General features: G+C 46.3%; 1 long non-coding RNA gene across 2 annotated transcripts; it reads right to left on the reverse strand.

Annotated features, from left to right (window-relative positions):
* Window positions 1-455: 455 nt before the first annotated feature.
* LOC141148669 (uncharacterized) lies at window positions 456-20,850 on the reverse strand. 2 transcript variants are annotated; one of them, XR_012245240.1, is made up of 4 exons: window positions 20,489-20,850; window positions 5,730-6,197; window positions 712-1,021; window positions 456-592 (listed from the first exon to the last, which is right to left on the reverse strand). It is a non-coding gene; the product is annotated as an uncharacterized lncRNA (long non-coding RNA). The 2 variants fall into 2 exon arrangements; XR_012245241.1 differs by lacking the exon at window positions 20,489-20,850 and adding an exon at window positions 10,624-10,773.
* Between the last annotated feature and the right edge of the window lie 6,767 nt (window positions 20,851-27,617).

The raw sequence follows: 27,617 nt of genomic DNA on the forward strand, positions 1-27,617 counted from the left end.
TTGAGACCACGTCCTTCGGGGAAAAAAAATCCACGGTTTTGTTGGCGGAAATTTCGATTGTGTGTACGCGGCAAAAGACTTGTAGAACAGAGCTACAAATCTTTTGGCAGGTAAACATTTGCTCATAGTTAAAAAAAATTAAAAAAATAAAATAAAAAGCAAAAGCACACATTTTTAATCTGCACCTGGACAGACATTTCTTGAATTTCCTCCAAAACTTTTTTGCAACTATGGAAAATTATATTTTGTATTCATTAAATGTTCAGCTCACTGCCACTACCAGAAAGTGTGAGGTGGGATTTCAGGCTGCCCGTTTTAAGGTGTGCGCCATTCCTCATCATATCCTTAGATTTACTGCACTGGGAGTTGTGTAGGGAGAGATCTGGCTATTTGTCCCCCCCTCTTAGGAAGCTGCCTAGTCCGTCTGACATGCAACTACAACCCAGACCTACTGTGTCCCATCTAAACTCCTCACCGGCATCTGCAGAGGTGTAGTCTGGATGGTTGTGGTGGTTGGTGAGGTCCGTGAGTCCGTCTTCACCGCTGTAAGGACCAGAGAGTCCGCCTTGATAAAATGAGGCTGGAGCAGAACCTGTGAGGGAAGCAGGTAAAAAGGGGGAAGTTAAGGTTACAAAAAAAAAAAAAAAACCCACACAACACACCCCACAATCCAGCAAGGGGCAACCTCAGGCACACATAGAGCTCACTCACCGGCACCTGCTGGATTTGCTGGCTATGGAAGTGGCGCTGGCAGGAACTGCTGAGAAGGGATGCTGTGTGCATGGATGGTCAGAGACTGCTGGATCTGTGGAGAGGGGTGAGTCTGCAGAGACTGGGTGGCCACACTCTGCAGTGTCGGAGCTTGTGACGTGACGCTCTGCAGAGGCTGGTTCGCAATGCTCTGCAGAGGCTGGCTGGCCACATTCTGTACCGGCTGACTTGCAATGATCTGCAGAGGCTGACCTGTGATGCTCTGCAAGGTTGACTTGCTGTGCTGTGTGGGGTGAGACCACTTGTGTAGCTGATAAAAGACAAAAAAATGTAGTATTAGGCACCTGGTAGAAATATAAAACTATTAAAAAGTGATATTTTATTTATTAAGTCAGATCAGTAAAAAAACACCACTTGTGACTGGTTATTAGGGTTACATTCCTAAAACTGAAAGTTGTTTTTTTTTTGTTTTTTAAACTGAACTCCAGGATAATCAAATATTGTCTAAATCTGGGGTCTCAAAACTGGCAGACCCTCCAGCTGTTGTGAAACTACAAGTCCCATGAGCCATTGCAAGGCTGACAGTTACAAGCATGACTCCCACAGGCAGAGGCACGATGGGACTTGTAGTTTCGCAACAGCTAGAGGGCCACCAGTTTGAGACCCCTGGAATCCATTATTCATGTGTATTCCTCCTTGAATGTTGGTGTATTTGGTTTATTTCTTCCAGATCTGTGTAGTATTCCAGTGTGACACTTCCTGTAATAAAGACCGCTCACTGCTGCTCTCTCCCCCCGTGTGGGGTGACTGGTCTTGTCTCCACCCCCTCCTGTAGGACTCAGCAGGCAGCTCATATTGGGTGGAGCTGCTGGGCCCCTCCCACAGTTCTGCACAGCATAGTGATATCACTGCTACTTTAATACAGCCAGTCCATTCTGGGTTTCAAAAGGCGTTTGCTGCACGGGAAGATTTATAGCCTCAGTGGCATTAAGGAATATATTTAAAACGAACGTTTATCTGGCTGGAGTTCAGCTTTAAATATGCACTATAAAATAAAGTAGCATTCCAGACTCAACCTAACCAGTGTTCAACACCTATGCTCATACCTCCCAACTGTCCCTGATTTCGAGGGACTGTCCCTGATTTGGAGCAATGTTCCTCTGTCCCTCTTTCCCCCTCAGTGCTAAACCTTTCATCTGATTTCGAAATTGCTGCATTTGTACTTTTTAAAAGCCAATATAAAAAGAATAGTAGTGGTAAAAAAGTCCTTGTGGATTTAATTTTTTTTTTTTTTGCTTAATTCTCCTTTAAGGGGGTGTGGTAGGGGGGCGTGTCCGATGGCTACATACGTTTGTTAGTAGGTGTCCCTCATTCAGATCTCAAAATGTTGGGAGGTATGCCTATGCTGACCAACCTGATCACGTGACCCCCTGTGTAAGCCCGTAGCAGCTGCAGGGGAGAAGAGAGGAGAGAGCGCCTTGACAACAACTGGGAATGCTAGTAGTGGGAAGGTCACCCATAGCCTGCTATGCTCCATCTATTGTCAATGCTCCCTCCTTTCCCATCCCATGCAGCCGCCACTGGCTGACACAGGGGAGCCAGATCACAGCCGGCAGAAAATAGGCAAGTATATACATTTTAAAACACAGGGGAGTGGACATTTAAGACTAGTTAGGTTTAGTGCTCATATGCGGTCACTACTAATGCTTGGCGAATTCTCTACAATTCATGACAAATTCATACCTCCCAACATTTTGAGATGGGAATGAGGGACACCTGCTAGCAAACGTATGTAGGCATAGGACACGCCCCCTGCCACACCCCTTTAAAAGGAGAATTAACCCCCAAAAAAAAAAAAAAGTTAAAATAAATTCAAAAGACTTTTTGCCACTACTATTCCTTTATATTGGCTTTTAACATTTACAAATGCAGCAATTTTGAATTTAGAAGAAAGGTTTAGCGATGAGAAACACTTTTTGATAGATAAAAAGTGCATTTTATATACATCTATATAGATCAGACCAAATGAGGGACAAATGAGGAAGGAAGAGGGACAGAGGGACATTGCTCCAAATCAGGGACACTCCCTCAAACTCAGGGACAGTTGGGAGCTATGCAAATTGTCTGTGGTTAGCAAATATTGGTTCAAGTTAGAAGCTTGTGCAAGTTTTCAAATGCTTCAAATGCTCAAATGCCTGGGTTGTATCTAGGACATACATGAGTGTAGCAGATAATTCTATAGGCCATTCAGGATCTTTAAAATTGTCTTTGGACGGTGAAGGCAAAGGATAGCCAAATTAGTTCAGTTTTCAGAAACGTATAAAAAGGCAACATGCCCTATCGCACAAAATAGGCAAAGATGTACCTATCCAAAGAGATGCTTGACTTGGCATCGGCCTTTTGGAATCCTTGTACAGCAGAACTCCTGACTGGAGAGGGAGAAGCAGAGCAAAGAGGCAATCAGTTGTGCTGCAGGATTGTGCTAACAGGGAGCATGCTGAATGGAGATAAGAGCAGAGTGATAGATAAACTCAGTCTCTGCTACCCCTTCACTGTCCACTTACAGGTCTGGTCTCTCGGCCTGCAAGTATTTATTGGCGTATAACACTCACTTTTTCACCATGAAAATCAGGTGCAAATAGTGTGTGCGTGGTTATATGCCAATACTTCAATTTTAGCTGGCTCGGAGAGGACAGGAAGGGGGGGCCGGACGAGCGCCGTCATATTACATATAGTGAGAATCTCCTGTTTACTTGACGGCCTCTGTAATAGGAAGTCCCGTCTTGTGGGCCGCCATTAGACCACTGTTCTGTCTATCATAGGAGATTATTACTGTATGTAATCTATCAGCGCTCGTCCTGCCCCCCTCCCTGTCCCCTCTAGGCTGCAGATGGGTCGATCAGGCTGCACTGATGGCAATGGCGAGGCTGCTGCATTGATGGCAATGGCGAGGCTGCTGCAGTGATGGCAATGGCGAGGCTGCTGCAGTGATGGCAATGGCGAGGCTGCAGATGGGCACTGACTTTTGCTTCCTTATTTAAAATTTAAGTTTTTTTCCTGAAACTTCCTCTTAAAATGAATGTGCGTGTTGTACGCCGAAAAATACGGTATGTAAGCTGGAGCAGAGAATAATTAAATTCCCCTGCCATGAAGGGGTTGGACTGTGTGACCGAGCCGAGATGGAAATCTGGATGGAAGGAAGGAGTTCAGCTTTGAGCATCTGAAATTGTTGAAAAAAGTTGGAAGATGTCTGTGCGGCTTGGCACAAAAAAAGAGGAAGGCAGGTTTAACCTAGCACATGCCACTTCAGGCCCAGTTCACATTGGTGCAACATGCGCTCCTACTTTGAGAGCACGGACAAGTCGCACCCCATTAAGTGCAATGGAACCGTTCTAATAGGAGTGACTTGAGTCGTTCCGACTTAGAAAAAGGTTCCTGCACTACTCTTGGTGTGACTTTTGCACGGACTTCTGTTAAAGAAGTTATATGCAAGTTGTGCTGGGATGATGGCTTCAAAGTCACGCGACTTTGAAGTTGCATCAGTGTGAACCGGGCCTCAGGCGAGTTACACACAAGTTGTTCATGATTGGAGAAGAAGAATGGGCAGAAATTTCAAACCAACAACTGCCAAGAAGAATTTTGTACTTTGTATCTCTATTAAGTGAGAAAGGACACTCTGAACGAAGATGTTCAGCCGTGAAGAGGACTGGCTACAGCAACATGAGACCAGACCGGGTTCTACGACTTTCAGAAGAAAAAAAAAAGGGGGGGGGGGGAGGGAGAGGTGTATATGGCTACAGGGGTCACAAGATCACAAAACTGGACGAATGAAAATTGAAAAAATATTTTGCCATCTGCTGCGACACATACATAGTGGGTCTGAATGTGGCTGCACAGCTTAAACCCATAGCTAGTGCTTGTGTTTTAATAGTGGGTGAATGGTTTGCTGGCACACCTTAGGCTAGAAAAAAAAAAAAAAAAAAAAAAACACAAATAAAAAACAAAAATACACAACCAACAACAGAAAACCGCCTATGCATGTAAGGAAAGTTTGTGATAAAATCTATCCATCTTTGACCAAAGTTGAAAATGGCCTTGCTATAGGTGCATTTACTAACCTCCCAAAGCCTGGCTGAAAAACTCCCAAAGATGGCGTTCCCTCATCCTGCCTTGCTGCTTGGACATTGCCAAGACACTTGCAGTCTACTTTTTTTCTCTGCAGGTGGCACTTACCTGCAGTAGCATAGCAGGAGGAGAATAAGTCAAGAGCAACGCAGTTCCTCTAAAGTTTCCAATTGGATGTTGCTGCCTTATGTGACTAGCAGCCATCTTGGGTAAGGCGGAGCCTATTTAAGGCCCTGGCTCCCAGGCTTGGCGCACATTTGTGAGTGGGTAGCACAAGGTACCCTGTGTCTTTTAGGGTCAGAACAGCTTTCTACCTGCTGTTGGAATCCATGAGTGTTCCTGGTTGGGCTGTCTCTACATTGCACCTTGACTGTGTTTTTTGCCGCCGCAGCCCACCTACACACTCCCAGCTGATGCAAGCCCCTCCTCGCATATCCTCTCCTGCTGCAGTAGCTCCGAGAAAAGAGATGCTGCAATGGAGGAGATAGCGGACCAAACATGTGCAGGGGATTGAGAGCTCACTCCTAGGTTGTTGGGGGGTGAGCAGTAACAGCAGGGAGGGTCTTAGCAACAAGGCAGGATGGGATGACTCCATCTCTCCATGACCCCATCTGAGTTTTTGGTCCGGGCTTCAGGAGGTTCATAAATGGCCTCCACCTACTTGTTATCCAACTTTAGTCAAAGCTGCAGTTTGTACAGATGCTCCTTACCTCCATAGGCAGTTTTTTGGTAGAGGTGAACTAACCCTTTAAGGCCAGCCTGGCATCACATGACTGCAGCAGTCAACCTAGGTCGGCGACCACATGCACCTCTTGTATGGGTACCTAACAAAGTGGTCCCTGAACATTCCGTCTACAATTTTCCATCATGCAACCATTTTGGTTACCAATTACCTGGCTCAGCGCTCTGCTCTTGGTATCCAGGCACAGGCTGGTGTTAAACCGAGGCTGCGAAGCTGTAACCAAGCTCTGCCCGAATAGCATGCCCTGCAGATGCTGGGTTGTGGGAGGGGCCTGTAGCTTGGCCTGGACATGCTGTTGGGCGGGGAGATTTGCATGGGCTCATCCTTCGCCAGGCTCTGTAAGCTGAGCTTCGGCGGGTGCATGCGATTGTCCTGAGGCAGGGTGGCAGCTGGTGGGCTGTGGAAACCTGGAGGATTGGACAGCGGGAACATCTTCATGGGGGTGGAGGTGGTAGGTGCGGCCAGTAACCCTTCCAGGGAGCTGAGTGCGGTCCCTCCTGCCAGGTCCACTGTGAGGTCCACTTTAGCAGCGGGGTCCTGGGCCTGGGTATTGACTGCTCCAAACGATGCATCGAAGAACCCAAATCGTTTTCATTGTTGTTAATGAGCTGGAGCATATCTGGAGAGGAAGAAAAAAAAAAAATACATCCATAAAAACCTTCATACAATACAATAGAAAGAAAAGCAGTCACATCCTGGAGCAATTTTAAAAAAGCCTCTCCTATGCCAGCATGCTGTAGAGAAGGAGCTTTGCTGTGGAAGAAGTCTCTGTCTAGAAGTCCGACACGACACCCCCCCCCCCCCCCCCCCCTTCTGGGTCAGCGCTAGATCTCTCCAATCAGTAAGGGGCATGAGCTTTACAGATTGCAGAGATGTCTAAACAGTGTTTTCACGCAGAGAGCACAAGCTAATTTTCTGTGCAGCATGCTGTCAGGGGGCAGGCTTATCCACTCAGGCTGTGGCTGCTATCTATAGAAAAAAAAAAAAAAAAACATGGGACTAATAGACTTTGCACATACCCTTCTCCTTTCTCGCACCAATATTTATTGGATTGGATAGAGTAGGGTAGGATTAGAACTTCTGTCAGGTATTTATTATGGGAATATGTATAGATGGAGGCACTGAATACAGTTAATGTTTCATGGTAGAGGAAAAGCAATAGGCTTCACAAATATATGACACAGCAGCTACAGCAAGGAGGCTTTCTGATAAACTGGTGCACCCCTTAAAGTGGATCTTCACTGCATCCGAGCACCAAAAAACATGATTTTTAAATATTCAAAGCCAACTCCCCCATCTATTCCCGTCTCCGCGCTTTATTTTGTTGAGAAATCACTTTACAAACCAACCCCCTAGCATTTATGGCTGTGACCATCTTGAGTAAGGGCAAAATGATTCATGTATAGGGTTGCCACCTGTCTAGGATTCACCCGGACAGTCTGGGTTTTGAATTATGTGTCCGGGTTTCAGTCCTCCTGAATCTCAGATACATTATTCAGACAGGAATGTGGCTTTGAACAAGGCTTAACAGGAGGGTGAGGGGGCACTATGTTCGCCACGTTACTATTCTTTTTGGAGTGCCCAAAAAGTGTCCCAGGTCTGTATATCCCAGGTATACAATCCTATAGTGCAGTGGATTAATGGCGAACCTTGGCACTCCAGATGTTTTGGAACTACATTTCCCATGACGCTCAACTACACTGCAGAGTGCCTTAGCATCATGGAAAATGTAGTTCCAAAACATCTGGGGTGCCAAGGTTTGCCATCACTGCTATAGTGTATACTAAAACAAAAAAAAAAAAAAGAAGAAGACTGTGCTGCTAAAGTGTTTGGGTTTGGCTTGAAGAAAAAGTGGCAACCCTATTCATGTAGCATTTACTTCCTGGAATCCATCTGCCCTTAGCTCAAGCATGCATGCAAGGAAGAGGGTGTGCTTACCCAGTTTTCCCGAAAATAAGACCTAGTGTGATTGTCGGTGATGGCTGCAATAGAAGCCCTACCTCACAAATAAGCCCTACCCTGTTTCCCCGAAAATAAGCCCTACCCTGAAAATAAGACCTACAAGGACTTTAACTAGGGCTTATTGGGGGGGGGGGGGGGGGTAGGGCTTATATTGCAGCCATCACCGACAATCACGCTAGGTCTTATTTTTGGAGGAAACAGGGTAGCTGAGGAAAACCCTCCTCCCCTACTGAAGGCTGATATATTTACCACCGCACAGGACGATCCAAACCAAGGTGTGTATGTCCTCTACCACCAGAGAAAAGAGAGCCCCAGGTGCTGGCAATTGCTAGTGCAGGTATGGATGGATCTGGACAGCCGCACACCGAAATAAATTATGTTCGTCTTTATTTGTGAAACAGGATGATGGGGTACACAGGGCACCAACTGACGCATTTCACACTTACATTAAGTGCTTACTCATAGCTCAAGCTATGAGTAAGCACTTAATGTAAGTGTGAAATGCGTCAGCTGTTGCTCTGTACCACCCACAGTGGTGCCCTGTGTACAGCTATGAGTAAGCACTTAATTTAAGAGCGAAACACGTCAGCTGTTGCTCTGTACCACCCACAGAGCTGCCCTGTGTACCCCATGATCCTGTTTCAAAAATAAAAAGGAACATTATTTATTCCGGTGTGCGGCTGTCCAGATCTCTTCATCCATCCCCTACTGAAGGCTCCTGGGATGTAAGATATCATTTGCCTAGGCAAGAAACCAGGAAGTAACTGAAAATTTCAAGTTTAAAACAGTTCAGTTAGGATATACTTTCTATTTATGAATGCTAGCTACATCACAATAAAAAAAAAGAATGTTAATTGGAAGAATGAAATGCCACTTTAAAAAAAAACCTGAGTATTAGGTTCTATGGGTGATCAGTCCAATTTCTTATTTGTGTTTTCTTGCAATGGATTATCCAGCTAACCAATTTCTGTGGCTCAAGGATCTTTTCCCTCAGGGGTTAGGTGTTCTATAAAGGCTGAAAGGGCTCAGAAATGGCAGTGCCAACAGGATTACCCATTTACAGGTGCCCAGCATCACTTTAATCCAGCCTTTCTCAACCAGGGTATCCTAGTGGTCAAGAGTTTCCAGGAGTTCCTATGCAATTTCTACCTCTCAGATATGCAACCACTGACGCCAATAATACTTTTAGCTATTTGTGTGGGTGACATGCCTCCCACCAGCCACTAACATGGGGGGGCATTCGTCCCACCGGCCACCAACGCAAAGGAAACTTGCACCACTGATCGCCACACTAATGTACCATTAGTTTGGTATAGTAGTCACTACCAGGGGTTCTCAGTGACCTGAAGGTTATTTTAAGGGTCCCTCATGTTAAAGAAGTTCAAAAAGGCCAATCTAATCCTTCATTTCATTGTTCACACTGTGAACTAACCCTGGTGACAGCACTATTTCTTCTGTCCTTTGAACCACATCAAATACTTGAGCCCTGAAGAAGGGGGGGGGGGGGGGGGGGGGGGGGGGGGGGGGGGGGGGGGGAGGGGATATTTGAGCCCAGAAAACATGTCGGCATTTTAGTTTTCCTGATAGGAATTAAAGTGCAATGCCCGTACACACGATCGGATTTTCATACGGAAAATGTTCGATGGGAGCTTGTTGTCGGAAATTCCGACCGTGTGTAGGCTCCATCGGACATTTTCCATCGGAATTTCCGTCACACAAATTTGAGATCCGGATCTCAAATTTTCCGACAACAAAATCCGTTGTAAATTCCAATCGTGTGTACACAATTCCGACGCACAAAATTCCACGCATGCTCGGAATCTGAGCACTGGCTATTGAACTTCCATTTTTTTCTTGGCTCATCGCACGTGTTGTACGTCACCACGTTCTTGACGTTCAGGAATTTCCGACAAGATTTGTGTGACCGTGTGTATGCAAGACAAGTTTGAGCCAACATCCGTTGGAAAAAATCCATGGATTTTGTTGTTGGAAAATCCTATCGTGTGTACAGGGCATTAGAAGCATTTTTTTTTTTTTAAACGCCATATGCCTGTAACCACGGTAACTCGTGTTTAGTTTACAGGCCTTTTTTAAATGGAGATACATTTTTGGACTATTTAAAATAAATAAATAAAAGCCTCTAAAAAACGCAAACGCAGCAAAACTGACGTTTTTTAAACGTTGATTACTATCTGTCAAGTAAAATTGTTCAGGAGTGGTTTTAAAACATCCCGCGTACATGAAGCCTAAATGAACTACCATACTTCTATTTGTAGATTTTCTTTTAGATACACTTTTGAAAAAAAAAAAAAAAAAAAAAAAGGGAATTCAGGGATTCTCTAAGCAACCACACAGACTGGTTAGAGCTTCCAAATTGATTTCAAGCACTGGCTAGGCAATCAGCCATGTTGGACTTCTGCTGATCAGTGAACAAGTCTCAATATACATATTAAAATGATTTAAAATAAATAAATTAAAAAAAATATATATATGGAATCAAAGTATATTGTCCATCATTGCATCTTTCAATTATTTTTATTGATAAAAATCGCTTGTTTGCAGTCGCTTGTACCTAGATCGATCGCAAGTGGATACATGCATGGCCGCCTTTAAACCAAAAAGACATTTAAACTTCTTGCTTCCATCACAGATCCAAAATTAGGCCACATTTTCTATGACGAAAGGACCGCCCCTTTCTTGCAGGAAAAAAATATTTTGCCGCCCCACTGCATAAATTATCCTGCACGCCGGCAAGTCTTGGCAAACGACACTATGGTCGGCCGCCTTTTGATGAATCGCTGACGATAAAAATCTGATTTTTTTTTTTTTTTACAAACACCCATCTGGGTATAGCCAGTGCCGTTTCTCAAGGTCTGCAATTGCATTGTAAAAAAAAAAAAAAAAAAAAAAAAAAAAAAAGAAAAGAAAGATAAATAAAAATAAAATTGGTGTTCTGCAAAAGATCGCAGGGTGGAGAGTAAAATTTTAGGAACTAGGTTTTAAGCAGTTAAAAGCTCATCAAAGTTCAGAAAGTGGGTAAAACTACAGGGTGCTATAGAACGCTAAGCTTGCTAATGGTGTACCTTCAAAAGTGCACTCCATGAGTACGCCAAGTATCAGGCACAAGAGCCCGACTCCCAGAAAACGCGGAGTCGCTCCCGCCCTAGGAGCTGACACTCCAACACAGCGCTGAGAAAATGTGGATATGTTAAGTCTAAGTACAGAGACATGGCATTTTGTGTATCCCTCTCTGGCTTTCCCACACCCTCCCATCCCTCCACCTCTTCTAGAAGTTCCACCTCTGCTGGAAGAAGCTCAAGGGGGGGGGGGGTAAAAAAAAAAAAAAAGAGTGAATCAGAGCTCGCCGATGAGGTGACTGCTGGGGACCAATCAGAGAAGGCGAAAGGAGCCGGCCCAGCCTGGCCATAGACAGAGGAAGAACCATTCTCGTCTCTCAAGGTTACTTGCGTTCAGCTGCCCTGCCTCCTCCTTCTCAGGGTTATTATAGGACATTGACAGGCCAAGTGACAATCACACAGGACTGTGCTGCGCTACTGCACAGGAAGGCGATATGCGAGGGAAATTCTGCATAGCTGGTTGGGAGGGCGTTCTATCTTAAATATGTTCCGCAACACCGTAAATTTCAATTATTATTAGAAATCTTGTGGAGTTGATAATTTCCTGTGCCAGCTGTACGGACTCAGGAAGATGGGCGATTAGGGCCATACATCCCCCCCCAGATAGGCGTATGTCTGCGGCGGGTACAGCCGAGTGTTTCCGATCAGCCGCAGACAAGAAGCCTGTACAAATCAATAACGCCATGCACAGCTGTTCCCATGTAATTGTACATTGAAGGATCACCTGTGGCTGGACAGATGTGCGCCTCTACATGTAGACAGTTCACATCCAGGGGCGCACATCCACTCCAATGCAGGTAATCTCTTTACATCCACCCCAATTTGGGTAATCTCTTTACACCCAGGGGCGCACATCCACCCCAATGCAGGTAATCTCTTTACACCCAGGGGCGCACATCCACCCCAATGCAGGTAATATCTTTACATCCAGGGGCGCACATCCACCCCCAATGGTACAATTACATGTGGACAGTGTTATCTCTACACATGGATGACAGTGTGCATGGAATTGTACATGAAGCAATCACCTGCTTAGGGGCGGATGTGCGCCCCTGGATGGGAAGCGATCACCTGCATTGGGGCGGATGTGTGCCCCTGGACGGGAAGCAATCACCTACATTGGGGCGGATGTGCGCCCCTGGACGTGAGCGGTCTACATGTACAGGTGCACGTCTCTGACGGCAGGTGATCAATGTACACAGTTACATGCAAACAGCTGTGGATAGCATTATTGATTTTTTTCAAGCTTCCTGTCTGCAGCTGATCTGAAACACCTGGCTGTACCCACCAAAAGAAATGCGTTGATTGCTGCTGGGCGGTGTACAGCCCTGATTTGCCACGTGCATGAGCCCCATTTGCCTAGTCTGCATAAAGCTGAACTCTAGCCACAAAAACCTTAAATATATTTCTCAATAACCACAAAGGATATCAATCCACTATGCGCTCACCAAATGTCTTTGCAAACCCAGTTATTACCTTGCAAAAAGTAGTGACATCTCTGTGTTGTACATAGACTGAGCAGAGCTGTGGGAGGGGCCCCAGCAGGTCCACCCACTACAGGCTGTCTGCAGGAAACTACAGGAAGGGGCGGAGACAAGACCAGTCACCCTGCACAAGGAGAGAGCAGCAGTGAGCGGTCTTTATTACAGGAAGTCCCACACTGGATTACTGCACAGATCTGAAAGAACATTGTTGACTGACAGACTTTCCTTTGAAAGGTTTTATATTTTAAAAAGGACGTTCATTTCATTTTCCAATCGTTAATGGGGTCACATCGATGTTCCTTTTTGGTCACTGCAACAGGAAAATTCAGAAAAGCAGGATGGAACATTTTCAGGAATTAATTAAATTTCCAACAGCATAGGTTTTTGTTCAGGAAAGTCCATTCACTCCAAAAAGGGAGTGTTTAAAGCAAATTTAATGTATATGAATGAATATACTGATGAGAAATTTCCCACGAACGTTCGTTCAAACTACTAGTGTATGGCTAGCTTATCCTTTCTAGCCCTACTAAAGATGTGTTGGTCTGGGTCCTCATTATCGGGACGGGGGGTTAAAAATGTAGTGATTGGAAATCTCCAAACGCATTCTAAGGCACACAGATGGCAATAAAAACCTGACAGAGGCCCTTACCCTTCCCTGCTTGGTCTGACTGACAATACCCTGCAGTTTCTAACATGAACTGCGTAGAAAGCCCCCCAATATAATAGTTAGTGATGCACTGATACCAATATCAGCATCGGTGGCAATACAATGTATTTTCACCGCCAGACATCTCCTCCAGCCCTGTGAGCACCTCCAGCAGCCGTGGTTTGCTATCATTGGTGGGACGGAGATACTGCAGATATGGATTTGACTAGATTTTTACTTTGTGAGTTGTTATAACATTTTAATAAAACTGCACTACATGGCCCTTTGCTTTTACTGGGTTCACACACACAGGAACGGTAGAGGAAATCGCATGCTGTTCGAACAGAAAACGCACTGCATTCCTGTTCAAATTGCATGCAATTCTTTGCAATGTGCTTTGCGGCCATTCATTTTGTATGGTCGCAAATCGCACCCAAAGCATCAGTACTCAGCCTCGGCGAGTACTTGACCGAAAAGATTGGTACTCTTACTCGCCGATAAAAGAAAACGGTAACGACGCATCCCTAAGAATAATCATAATGCAATGGTGACCTGCGGATTCACATGCAGTGTAAATTTAAATGGACAGGTCCACTTTACTACTGCATTCCAGAACAGTCACAGGATACAAAAGGACAGATCAAGTGCTTACCGTTTGCAAGCCCATAGTCCAGGGGCCGTTCATTTTCCTTGTGGAAGCACACAAACATTGCAGTAATATTGACTTAACTATTTATATGGTGATCTTTACGCTGACGGGGTTGCGAAAAGTTTCCTGTATGACTCTTATAACTTGGACAAGATGCTGCGATTCTGCTGAAGATTCTTGCAAGGAGAATGCAGCAGGACAGCTCGCCAGGGATGGGCGAGGAAAGACTGAGCAGAGGTTGCAGCCATTTTTGTCAGCCAAACCAATGTAGGTGAAAAGGCCACTTGGGAGCCAACGATGACAAAAGGTCATTTCCAATGAAGATGGCTAGAAGACTAGAAGGAGAAACAAAAAGACCATGTTCCTGGAAATGGACATGTCTTGACTGCCATGTTGCTCCAATATTGGTGAGGCATGGAGGCAGGTCCCTTGCTAGTGGCATACTTGAGCTAGTTAATCTACTGAGGAAAGTCCTGAGGCCAAAGATAGCTGGAGGAGCAGCAATGGCAGCTCTAAGTACCGGTTTCCAAACCTGAAAATAAATCTATAACATTGGCCTTAAACCTGAAACCTAATCCCCTAAGGGCCAGGTGACTCATGGAATCCTGTCACTGCAGAACTTACTTTCCTCCCCCGCTTTTTTCTCCCACCTGTCCCGTCAACTTCCTCTCACAATTCCCCCACCACCCAGTCTGTCATAGTGACACCCAGAGCTGTGCCTCTTCATTCATCTGCCCTGGCATACTCATCTGTATGGCCCCACCATCATCTCCCTCTCGCCAGTACTCCCATAACCCTACAATGTATGACACTTGGTCAACAGAGCCCAACCCTGGCCTCTTTCCTATCATGTATAGGACCCCCATCATCATGGCCCCCTCACCACTGTTACCATGACCTTTCCATGTCTGTAATATTGGACCACAGAATACAACCCTGGCCTCTACATCTATAGGACCCCACCATCACGGCCCTCTCACCAATGCTACCATGACCTTTCCATGTCTGTACTATTGGACCACAGAATACAACCCTGGCCTCTACATCTATAGGACCCCAACATCTTGGCCCCCTCACCACTGTTACCATGACCTTTCCATGTCTAATATTGGACCACAGAATACAACCCTGGCCTCTACATCTATAGGACCCCACCATCATGGTCCTCTCACCAATGCTACCATGACCTTTCCATGTCTGTAATATTGGACCACAGAATACAACCCTGGCCTCTACATATATAGGACCCCAACATCTTGGCCCACTCACTGGTACTTCCGTGACACTTCCCGGTCTGTAATATTGGACCAGAGTACAACCCTGGCCCCTGCTCTATCATTAATAGGACCCCACCATCATGGCCCTAGACCAGTATTCTCATGACACTCCCTGCCTGTAGTATGGGGCCACAGAGTACAATCCTGGCCCCTGCTCTAATAGGGCCCTACCATCAAAGCTCCCTCACCAGTACTCACATGACCTTTCCCTTTTTGTAATATGGGATCACAGAGTACAATCCTGGCCCCGTCATCTATACGGCCTCACCATCATGGCCCCCTTAACAGTACTCCCATGACCATTCCCTGTCTGTCATATAGCACTACATTGGACCACAGAGTACAACCCTGGTGCCTGCTCGAACATTTATAAAGCCTAACCATCGTGCCCCATCCCCCCTCACCAGGCCGCCCATGACCCTTTCCTGTCTGTCCTAATGGACTGCAGAGTACAACCCTGGCCTCATCTACCACCACTGTTGGAAATCCACTTCCTGCCTGGAAAAACATAGTCAGCAAGACAGGAAGTGAATTACATTTTTTGCCCAGCTGGTTGCCAGATTGCAAATATTACAGCCTGAGAGGGCTGTACACATGCCACAGTCACTGCATTTTTAACTCGGGCTGCAGAGTTTGACGCGGCACTGTCAGTCAAACTCAGCTAGGGAAAGCTATGAAGCTGAACCACAATCACAAACCAAAGGCTTGGCTTGAACTTCTGGCGCAGACCTGCAAAAAGCCACAAACACACACACACACACACACACACACACACACACACACACAGGCAGCATTAGCACCTCTTGAAACCATTTCAGCCGCTGCTCTACCTTAGATTGCCTTTTGGAGGGTGGCAAGCGCTGCCGCCTGTCTGAAAGACCCCTAAAGGAGATCAAGATTTCAGGAAAAAGTTAAAGAGTGCTCATACTCCCTCACTTTATCCAGAGCTAGAAACGTTTTCGGCTTATCATACAGTTTGGCTTTTCGGTGATTGGCCAAAGTCCTCCAACAAGGACCCATTCACACCAAGCCCTGGTTCAGACCAATGCGGCTTTGAAATCACGCTACTGCAGCCAATTTCAAAACCGCCTGATTTTGATGCTCAATTTCATTGCAGCTTGTGACTTCATTTAACAGAAGTCCATGCAAGTCGCAATGAAACGCAAAAAGGTAGTGCAGGAACCTTTTTCAAAGTGGCTGCGACTTGAGTCGGAACAATTTGGACAGTTCCATTGCTGGCAAATGGTCATGCGATTTTGAACTGTCAAATCGTATGACAAATCGCACGGGTGTAAACCAGAGCGGTATTAAAAAAAATAAAAAGTTTCACCCTGCAAGGTAATATCATAATGTGCGAGTATGCATCACGTACTCGCACATTGTGAAATACTTACCTTAAAATGAAGCCCTCCAGCGGCATGCTGTCACCGCTGACAGGGCTTCCAACATCACCAGGACTTCCTTCCAGGTTCACGGGCACCAGACTTCTGACTGACCAAGCCATGACGACATCACTCCCATGCATGCGCGTGGGAGCCCTGGGCACGGCACACAGCTCTGAAGGAATGGTACAAGTATGCTGTTTCTTCAAAGCGCATGTGACGGTGACGTCACCGGTTGTTGCTTACTGGAATATCTCCAAAACAGTGCACATTAGGAAATATTAATTTTACCTACAGGTAAGCTGATACTAAAGGTGACCTGTAGATAAAACATTAATATTTCCTATCAGCTTACTTGTAGGTGTAAAAAAAACATAAAATAAAATTTCACACAAGTCTTTACTACCATTTTAAAGGGATCCATTGCAGTTCATTAAATGCCTGTTATGGTATGCGTAAATATGCGCTGCGTTAGGGTAATCCGTTCATTTCGATTGGGCTGCCATGCACCACAACGGACGAAGAAAAAAAAAAAAAAAACCCATGCATGCCCCTTTTTTTTAAAAACGCAAGGTACATGCATTGTGTTCTACTGTACTACATGTTGGAGTGCCTATCTGGCATCGCAAGCAGAGCAGGTCAGTGTGCATTAGTGAGTTTGTTTTAGCGTACATTGCCACAACACACAAAAGTGAACGGGCCCTGATCCTTTCTTCCCTCCTACCACATAAATGTCACCAAACTCCCTTTGGTCGGTCAGCGCAGCACATGTGCGCATTTGTAGAAACGCAGCTTAGGCTGGAGCATTGCTTGTACTGCTGCACACCCCGGCCTCCATTTTGTAGCAGTCTGAGGTAATTCTACTGCCGGGCCCGGTAACAAAAGCCATGTTCGGACACAGGCGGCCTGGATGAAGCCTCTCTGGACGTTTCTAGTCAGGAGAAGGGAACCTGGCTCTGCAAAGTCATTGTAATGGGGGGGGGGGTTGTTGGTACCTGAGATAAACATGTAAACAGTGGCAAGCTTTTGTGGCCCCTGAGTCTAATGAATCAGCAGATGGGGACTTGCAAAAGGCTGCCTGACAGAAAAATAATCCCACAGAGCTGGGAGGTTCAAGCATTTCTCTAGGTTTATAGTGCAACAGTGTGCTGGCACTAGAAAGGACATTCAAACCGCAACAAAGATGCTCGGTTCAGACCTCCCAGAGGTTATTCGCCCGTGTAGGCAAAGAGACAGGCTGGCGTTATTGGTGAGCAGAAGAAACCAATTTCTTTGACCCATGTGACAGCGCTGGGTACCCGAGTGACAAATTGGCAAGCACCAGCTGTGTCACATGGGAAGTGCCCCCCCATACTTGGAAGTACCAGGTATTTTTCTTCACAGATGGATGACAAAATGGAGCAGAGGGTAGATGAGGAGGTGTTGCTGGAGGACTGGAGGAGCCCCTATACAGGGGACTGGTTGTACTGCCCTTCATTGACAGTACAGGTTCACTTATGAACGAAATTCTGCACCACTGCACCATCAACCACCCATTTGACATCCATGTGGGCGCATGTCCTAGGGTTGCCACCTCATCCCTTTAAACCCAAACACAATAATTACTCAGGTTCTGAGGCTAGTTAAATGCAGATAAGGCACCAAGTGAGTATCTACCACCTTAATTAGCCACAGAACCTGTGTAATTAATATGTGTTCGGGTTTAAAAGGGATGAGGTGGCAACCCTAGCATGTCCTTGAACGCAGACCGTGCCAGTGCACCCACATGGATGCGAAGCAGGGAGCAGCAGCCCTGTCCACGCAGGCGCGGTGTCTAAATTGACACTAATGAGCTGCACCTGGAAAAACTGGGAATCCCATGCGGGCAAAAATGACCCTCGTGTGGATGTACGCTTTGATACGCCTGTGCGAACGAAGCCTTTGATCATTTCTGTGGTGCTCTCAGGCCTCCCGTCACCCCTCTGAAAGGCGATCCACGGTGGAGGTCGAGCGCCAGTTTGCCCTTGTTCAGGAGGCGGTATGACCTCCTGACCGCAAAGGGAATTTTGCTATGCAATATCATACTGCAAAAGCATGGATCCCATCCAGAGGCGTAGCTTGAAACTTGTGGGCCCCGATGCAAGAGTTGTCCTGGGGACTCCCCACTACTACCCGCCCTGATATTCCAAGTGGCTAAAGAGTTATTTCACAGACTTATAAACATATTGAAAGGATAATTCAAAATATTTTGTAGAAACCATCCTAGTAATCACATGACCTTGCCCCCCTGCTCCCATCCTAGTAATGGCATGACCTTGTCCCTCCCCCCCATCCCAGAAATGGCATGACCTCTCCCCCATCCCAGAAATGGCATGTCCCCAGTCAATGAGAGCAGAGGAAGGGGCAAACAACTGGAAGCTGATTACTGGATTATAGAACTTGGCTGACTTGGCTGGGGTACACAAGGTGAATTGGAGCTGGACTCCAGCTCTGGAATTTTGTGGAGGAAATCAAATGTAATACAACAACAGCAGGGAACAGAGCTGTGGGCCCCCTGGAGCTAGGGGCGGGGAAATGTCACAATTGCAACCCCCGAGACCCCTGATGTGCATGAGGCCTTATAGCTGGGCTTCCTCCCAGACCACCCCCCCCCACACACACTCTTTTGGGTGTTTGTAGGTGAGCAGCCTCACCAAAGTCAGTTCAAATAATGACACAATCCTTTCGAACGCTGGATACCAAAAATAGAAGAGGCAGAACAGAATCTCTTTGCAAAGGATTGCCCACCCCCCAAGAAAAATACAATGCTTAAACCTTATTGGTACCCAGAATTAGGAACAAATAACGCTCCCCCCCCCCCCCTTTTTTTTTTTTCTATGATTCAGGGATGGAGAAATACAAAATCTGTAGCAGTTGTCCCAACAATTTTATTTATTAAACAAATAACGCAGAACACCGAGACCCTAAATGTGACTAAAATATTTATTAAAAAAAAAAGGGGGGGGGGGCCAATAGAAAAATTATAAAAATAAAAAAAAGTGGATAAAATACAAAAAATAAACATAAAAAAAAAATTCTGCAATAAAACATAAACCTATCCAAATTCTCGCCTACCCTCGCTGTTTCTGCCTAGCTATAGAGAATAGCAGGTCTGCACTGGAACTAAGGCACTGACCGACAGTAACCCTGGGCTACGTCACATTGGAGGCGTGGCCTCAGCCAGGAACCCTAGGATGCCTGTGGGAATCTACAATAGACGGGACGCACATGGGGGGGAAATGATAGCAACAGGGCACAGAAAGGCTAATTTTTTTTTTTTTTTTTTTTTTTTTTAACTCCAGCCAGGAGGAAGGAGTTACTGGGCCACATTTCCACGTGTCAGAACGAGCGAAAAAAAACCAATGAACAATTAATTTTTGACCCTCACAAATTTAAACTTACACCCTTTAATATGACAAATTGACCTTGGGTGTTGTAGGACTACAGGTCCCAGCTGCAGGAAAGCAATCAGGTTCTGCAAGGAACACGGAACTGGAGTCTGGGGTGCTTCCCTAACCTCCTAGCATGGCGACATAGTTCTCAACTGCTTCTGAATTTCCCGGGACGGTTGGAGGTTCTAAAAATACGGTTCTTGTCCCGGTTCTCCTTTCAGGGCGTAATGCCCCGAAAAGGACGATCTGTATATCGTACGACTTTTTTTTTTTTTTGCTTAATAATCGCAAGTAGAAATTGAATAGGTTACTAAAGTCACGAAAATTCTCATACGACAGAATAAATAAAAATAATTTGGAAGTGATGTCATGCATTTGTATTGTATTTTCGGACGACTGTACTGACTAAACGAAAATCGTACAAGGAAAATTTTCGTGCTTGTCCGATCTAATATCGGATGAACTGTTGTGATCGGCTCTCGAAAAGCTCTGTACTAACGATCCGATTATCGTACGATCGCGTCGAAAGCGGTATTTTTCGTCCCGATTTTCGGATCGTGTGTACGGGCCATAACGGGTCACCTAATCGTAGGACATTGGCAAAATACATTAGCTCAAGTGTTAAAATGCGTCAGCACGCCTGGAGTCGCCAAGCGCCCTTGGAAGTAAACCTCAGAACGTTGACACTTGCCATGTAACAAACATTGACAGTTACAAATGTAACCAACAAGGATACTTTGTATCCAGTTAGCCAATTCTCACTTCCTCAAGTTTCTCAATAGCAAGTTCTAGGGACCAATCAACAGATACAAAAGGGGTACAGGGACCAGAGACAGGGGACCAGGGCACCCCCCCACCTACCCAAAGCGCCACCCAGCAGAGGGGGGCACTACCCCCTCCACCTGATCACACCACCTTAGCCACACTGCTGTTATTTAAAGGGAAAGTGCATGGGTCACCCACCATCGATGTCGCTCAGCAGGGCATTGTCGATGTCGCTGCTCTCATGGAGGCACAGGGACGGGTCCAGCTGGTCCAAGGAGCTGTCATCGAACGCCAAACCATTCATTTTGCCGGCTGTCCCTTCTCCCTGCGATGATTGGGTCAGTCTGTCTTTCCTTTGGCTGGCATGAGGCTTATTCCAATAAAAGTCCTTTCAGAGAGAGTATCAGTGCTTGTTATTGTTGTTTAGTAGGGGGGACGTCTCATGTCAAAGCCCCCCCATAGCTCCAGCAGTGAAGTTCAGTATAAAACTGCAAGGCAGCTGCTCTCCTCCTGCTTGCTGAGAGTATGGGCGGAGCCTGATCAGTGCTGTCCCTGCCCAGTACACCCAGGCAACGCCCCCCTTGCATCCTGGACACACCCCTTATATCCTGGACTGCCCCCCTCTCCCCTGCACTCAAGCCTAGTGTGTGTCTGCAGGCTTGAGAGTTAACCCCCTGGATGCAAAGACTCATCTCATGCAGTCATGCCTGGGAAGCCTGCTTTGAAGCGTTCCTTTAAAAGAAGCTTACAAAGCACATCTGCAGCTAGTATATAGGTTTCGGTTTGTTATCGTATTAGCTTGTGTGGCTGGATTTTTGCTTATACAAGTCGAATTTTGCATATGAATGACATGAGCTGGGTCCATTCACACCATGCTTTTATGTTAACGCATGCGTTACTGCAGCAAGCTGGTGCGATGTCGTTGGCATTTGCTCTGAATGGCACCCCAACGCACCTTTACGACAGGCGTCTGTTGTAGTGCAGCGCAATAACATGCGTTACGTGTTACGGTGTGCTGCCAAAAAATAGTGCATGCGGGATTCGTTGGTGGCGCACTGTAACGCGCGTTATCTCACCAAGATGGGGCAGGACACATGCCACGGGTGCGATGCTTAGCTTTTGCGGCCGTGGCGTTTTTAACTCGGGGTGCAGAGCTTGACAGGCGCTGCTGCCTGCCAAGCTCGCCCATTGAGCATGGGGCTGCGCCGCAACTGCGTGCGATGCACGTGATTGTAGCACGGTAGCCCAGCATGATAGGGTTAAATCAGGCGATATATCCTCACCGCCTGTCAAATATCCTCTGTAGGCTCTTTCACGCTCACAGTGGCGTGTGGTGCCCTCTGAAGAGCGATCTATGTTTGGATCGCTTTTCAGAGGGCATTTGACAGGCAGTGAGGAGTCATTTTACATTTCCTCACCGCCTGATTTAGGCTGGGTTCACACCTATGCGAATTGGATAGGAGATGACAGGAGATTGTGACCGGCTCTCTATGGAGCCAGTTCACACATCTCCGAGCGGCTTGCACAGGAACGCTGTGCGTCTTTGGCTCCATTTCAGGGCCGAATTCAGGCAAAAATGCGTCCCTGATTTGTCCCTGAAACGGAGAACAGGGATGCACCGGACCCCCTGCTGCGAGCCGCATTCGTCGGAGGTGTGAACCCGGCCTAAATCCTATGATTTTGAACTATTGCGCCGCCATCGCATGCATTGCACTCGGCCTCATTGAACTCAATGAGCAAGTTTGACAATCGGTGCTGCTTGTCAAATGCTGCACGCTGAGTTAAAAATGCCTCAGCTATGAAGCACAGCAGCACGCAGCATGTGTACAGCCCGGTCTGGCTGCAATGTGACAGTTTGGGTGGGCGGCTGGGAGGTTGGCGGGGCAGTAAAAGCGCAGCTCAGGCGCTCGTTTTTACCGCCCCCAGCTGCCCCGTCTGAAGGAGCCCAAAAGTGATCCAAATGCAGATCACTCTTTAGAGGGCACCGCACTCCAAGTGTGAAACCGAACGCAAGTGTGAAAGAGCCCTTGGGCAGGCCATACACAGTGCAAATTTCTTTCCTGCAACCACGGGTTGCAGGAACTAAACTTTCACAATTCTCCAAGACAGTGATTATTGTTAGCGGCTATAGCAGTCGCTTGTGATAACTGCAAGCGAATCCAGCTGGCTGGTTGTACCCAAGTTGATTGATCAACTTGATACATTCATCCTGCTCAAGGGTTCGAATCTCAGCCAGTTCAGCAGGATTCGAACCATTCATGGCTGGCCTTAGCCTTCTTGCACATTCAGCCAACTTGGTACATTCAGCCTGCTCAAGGATTCAAATCTCTTCCAGCCAACTTGGTACATTCAGCCTGCTCAAGGGTTCGAATCTCATTCAGCCAACTTGGTACATTCAGCCTGCTCAAGGGTTCAAATCTCTTTCAGCCAACTTGGTACATTCAGCCTGCTCAAGGGTTCGAATCTCATTCAGCCAACTTGGTACATTCAGCCAGCTCAAGGGTTCGAATGTCATTCAGCCAACTTGGTACATTCAGCTTGCTCAAGGGTTCAAATCTCTTCCAGCCAACTTGGTACATTCAGCCTGCTCAAGGGTTTGAATCTCTTTCAGCCAACTTGGTACATTCAGCCTGCTCAAGGGTTTGAATCTCTTTCAGCCAACTTGGTACATTCAGCCTGCTGAAGGGTTTGAATCTCTTCCAGCCAACTTGGCACATTCAGCCTGCTCAAGGGTTCGAATCTCATTCAGCCAACTTGGTACATTCACCCTGCTGAAGGGTTCGAATCTCTTCCAGCCAACTTGGCACATTCAGCCTGCTCAAGGGTTCGAATCTCATTCAGCCAACTTGGTACATTCAGCTTGCTCAAGGGTTTGAATCTCATTCAGCCAACTTGGTACATTCAACCTGCTCAAGGGTTCGAACCTCATTCAGTCAACTTCATACGTTCAGTCTGCTTAAGGGTTCGAATCTCGGCCAGCCTTCAGCAGGATTCGAACCGTGTATGACCAAGCCTTAGCCTCCTTGCTGAAAGAATGCAAAGCTAAAATCCTATTACAGCCAAAGTAGACGATCGATCCAGTATCACTGGATAGTGTGCTACCAGCTATCCGCAATATACAGATCGTGTCCCCAAATAACATCACCATAGACTGGAATGATAATCTCATGATAAGATAAAACCTCTCTGCACAGGAAGGCGTTATCTTATCGGAATAGTTCCAGTATAATACACTATATGAGTGATACATCGAGGGGACTTTTCTGTAGGAGGACACTGTATAGGATTATTTACATGACTTTCCGAATAATGATCTGTGTTTGTACATAATGTAGGACATCTTCATTTATAGAGGTGGTCTCCATGGATTAATACCGATTAACCCTTTTCACTGCCAGAGCCGTTTTTGTGTCTTTCTGCACATATTTAAAAAAATAATAATTTAGGCTTGAAGATTAGTTAAAACCCCCCAAGCAGTATATCATTTCTGGAAGCAGACACCCTGGAGAATAAATTTGTGGCAGTTCCAATTTTTTATGTCACACCAACGGTTTATCAAGCGCAAATGTTTGGTTAAAAATAATATTAGGGCACACAGACGCAATATATTACCCCCCCCCCCTTTTTTTTTTGGTAAGTTATAAAAGATGTGGTTGGGCCGAGTAAATAGATACCTGACATGTCAAGCTTTAAAATTGCTCATGCCCGCAAAATGACAATGAACTTCCGCACCTTGCATTTTCCATTAGCCCCCGATTCACACTGCAGCGACTTGTCATGCGACTTGAGAGTCCAAAGTCGCATGACAAGTCGTGCCCCATTAACAGCAATGGAACCGTTCTAATGGGTGCGACTCAAGTCGCTCGGACTTAGGAAAAGGCTCCTGCACTACCATGACCATCGAAGAAATACACAAAGCACACCAAATTCAAGGAAGAATACACATGATGAATGGATTTAGACAATACTCATACCTGGGAACGTTTTTAAGTGCTCAAGCTGGAGATTACCAGTAGTGGGAGGGTGATATTACAGCATTGGACACTGCACGTGTATGTCTGGGCTCCCTACTGCACGTGTATGTCTGGGCTCCCTACACGCTCCTCCAGTCTGGTGACAGCTGACAGTTATCGATATGGGGGGGTTCTCAACGCTACATGCATGTGATGCTGCGCTATTGTATGTGTAAAGCAAGCCATAGATGATGCAATTTTCTTTCCTGCAACATAATCACTTTATTCCCCCATTAACACAGTCCCTCCTGCTGCGCTTTTGTGTTCTACCAGCAGGGAGCCTTCTCTGCCAGCAGAACACAACGATCACTGCTAGTGGCTATAGCCGCCAGCAGCAATCGCAAAAATTCCGACAGGCTGGTTTTACCGAAGTCGAACGATGTGTCGATTTCAGTACAACCAGCCTGTGAACCAATGCCAAAACTGGTGGGTGCTGCTCAAGTCTCTGACAGGTCCTCTTCTATTATCAGTTGCTGGGAGTGCAGGCGGGGACTGAGCTCGTCCCAGCTCCGTAAATATCAATGCAAAGAAAGAAGAGTCCCATAATCCGCACATCACAACAAAACTCTGTATGTGGAAAGTGAAAACTCCATCTAAGCCACGCTCTCCAACGCGTTTTGCCCCCGCCCAAGGGGCTTAAGAACAAGCAGCCTGCCCATAGATGGATTGAATCTCGGCCGGTCCCTGCTGATCCGGGTGAGATTTGATCCATCTATGACCAGCTTAAGACCACAACTGATCTATCAATGGATTGCGCACAACTCCCATGCCCTCTTCTGACCAGTACAGTGTGGGTATGTGTATTATCTGTGATAGGCTGAAGAAACCACATGAAAAGCCGGAACTAACAGGTGAGATTCGGCAAGTTCCTGGGTATGACAATATTTACTTATCTTGGAGTTCCCAACACAGGCGGCAACAACACCAACAGGGGTTCTAACTCATTGCCAATCTACCCAATGCTAAAAACTTAAAAGTCTGGTTTGGGCAGACTTTTAACTTCTGTTAAAGTGGAACTAAACCCATCAAACTAACAGTTTCAAAAAAACAGTTATGTTCCCGGCATCCTGGGAATGCTAACTGTCACACGAGTTGTGTTCTTATCCAAACTGTCAAACCATCCAATGGCCGGTGTCATAACTGATCACATGTGCAGCATTATGGCAGTTGAAGATCAAACAGAGGCCAAGATGGCAGCTTCCTTGGCTGAAAATGTTAGGAGGGTTTAGTTCCGCTTTATATAACTGCCTCTATACATATATAAACTATAATAATAGGACCTGTCATTCTGCGGTTACCAGTGATTGATCGGCACGCGCTGTGTATGCCTGCAGACACTCCGCACAGGTCATGTATAGGCTTTTACTATTAATGATTAACCAGGATATCATAGTCTAACCCCAATATCAGATAGTGACCTGGAAACAAAATAAGGTTTTGTCATGTTTCTATATATATCCTCTTATCTGATAACCACACTGACCGGAATACATTGAGAAATCACTTCACAGCTGACCGCAATGTATAGCTCACCACAGGAACCGCCAGAATTCTATTCTTTAGAACTATTTTATCAAATCCATGAATGCTACATAATGTGTCCGTGTAACAGTTCCAGGTCTTTGTTACCTGAGATTAAAGAACTTCCCCGACAATGTCTTCGCCTGCTTTTCTCTTCAAAAGGACGGCGCCATCTTTATTCAGGCATCATCCAGGTTCAACATTTACTTTTCTGAAGCTCCAGCTCGGAGGTGGCACAGCAGTCATTTCAATCCTGATGCCCAATCAGTTTCTGGGGGTGTTCATAAATGACTGTCACAGCCATAGGTGTGCGCCTGGTGTGCCTGGGCACACCCTAATCACTCCGTGTGTGGTGCAGATTTCCCCTGTTTAGACCACTGATATTTTACCAAATCCCCCTAATGGGTCTCCTAAAAAAAAAAAAAAAAATTTAAAAAATGAATTAAAAAATACAATTGTAAAAAATATAATAATATAACAGTAAAAACTACTGACATCATCCACTGCCCTATCGACATCAATCTCTGCGCTGACACCGTCCACTGCTCTACTGACACCATCAGTATATATACACATACACACGTGTTTGAGCTTTGGGGAGCACACCACAAAGCAATAGGCTGTGCACACCTATGGCCACAGCTTAGCCCCTGCTGCTGCCTAAAACGTTACAATCAGTGGCGGCCCATAATGCTATGCGCAGGGGCGCCAGACGCATGGATTCCAATCGGGTTTTTTTTTTTTCGAAGCATGTGATTAGAGCCAGAGGCTCTAATTGGCTTCAAAAAAGGGTGGGCTCAGGGCGCAGAGCACTGCGCCCCGAGCCCACCCAGTTGTGTGACAATAGCGAATGAATATTCGCTATTGTCATACTGATTCTCCTCCCGGCCAACCTGTTTCCCGATTGGCCGAAAAGGAGAAGTGTTCCAAGTGGCCTAGGAGGAGGAGGGAGGAGAGGCACGGTGGAAGCTGGGCTCGTAACCGACTTCCGGGGGGGGGGGGGGGGCGGGAGCGGTGGTTCTTTTGCTGATGACCCGGCAGACCGGACCGGGGGGGGTTATGTTGTGTTACGGATGACCAGACCGACAAGGGGGGGTCCCATTCAATCTACCACTGGACGTCACTGGTTACAATGTATAGTCTGATCACTGAAGTAGACTGAAGGAATGTTTCCTCCTGCCTGCAGCAAGCTGATGACATTCACTTCTAAATAAATGAAGTATAACAATAAATCACAATACTAAGGCAAGAGGCTGGAAGAGTGTAAGTTACATAGTTACATAGTTAGTAAAGTTGAATAAAGACACCAGTCCATCCAGTTCAACCTGAGTGAGTGTGGGTGCGTGTCTACTGTCCCTGTACATTGTGTCTCATTAAGATGCATTGCACACTCACATCGGTCCCTACCCTCAAGGAGCCCACAATCCAAGGTCCCCAACTCACACCCATATACCAAGGCCAATTTTTTTTTCACATAAAAAAAAAAAATGAAAAGGCGAACTAAGACCGTTCATTGACCCCACCCCCCTGAGCCCTGTTGCACTTACCTCTGTGGGTGATTGACTTTCACTGCCCACGAAATGGGCAGTCTGGGGGTTTGGAAAGCCATGATCTTCTTCTGGGATGGATCAGAGCGATTCTGATTGGTCACATGCTGGTAGGTGACCGATTTGACTAATCAGAATTGCTCTGATCCATCCTGGCGTCCCTAAGGAAAAGAGGAAGAAGACCATGACTTTGAAATCCCTGGACCCCTGCAGCATAGGCAGCGAAAGCTGATCATCCACGAGGAA

This window comes from Aquarana catesbeiana, linkage group LG06 (assembly GCF_042186555.1).
Source record: "Aquarana catesbeiana isolate 2022-GZ linkage group LG06, ASM4218655v1, whole genome shotgun sequence".
NCBI lineage: Eukaryota > Metazoa > Chordata > Amphibia > Anura > Ranidae > Aquarana > Aquarana catesbeiana.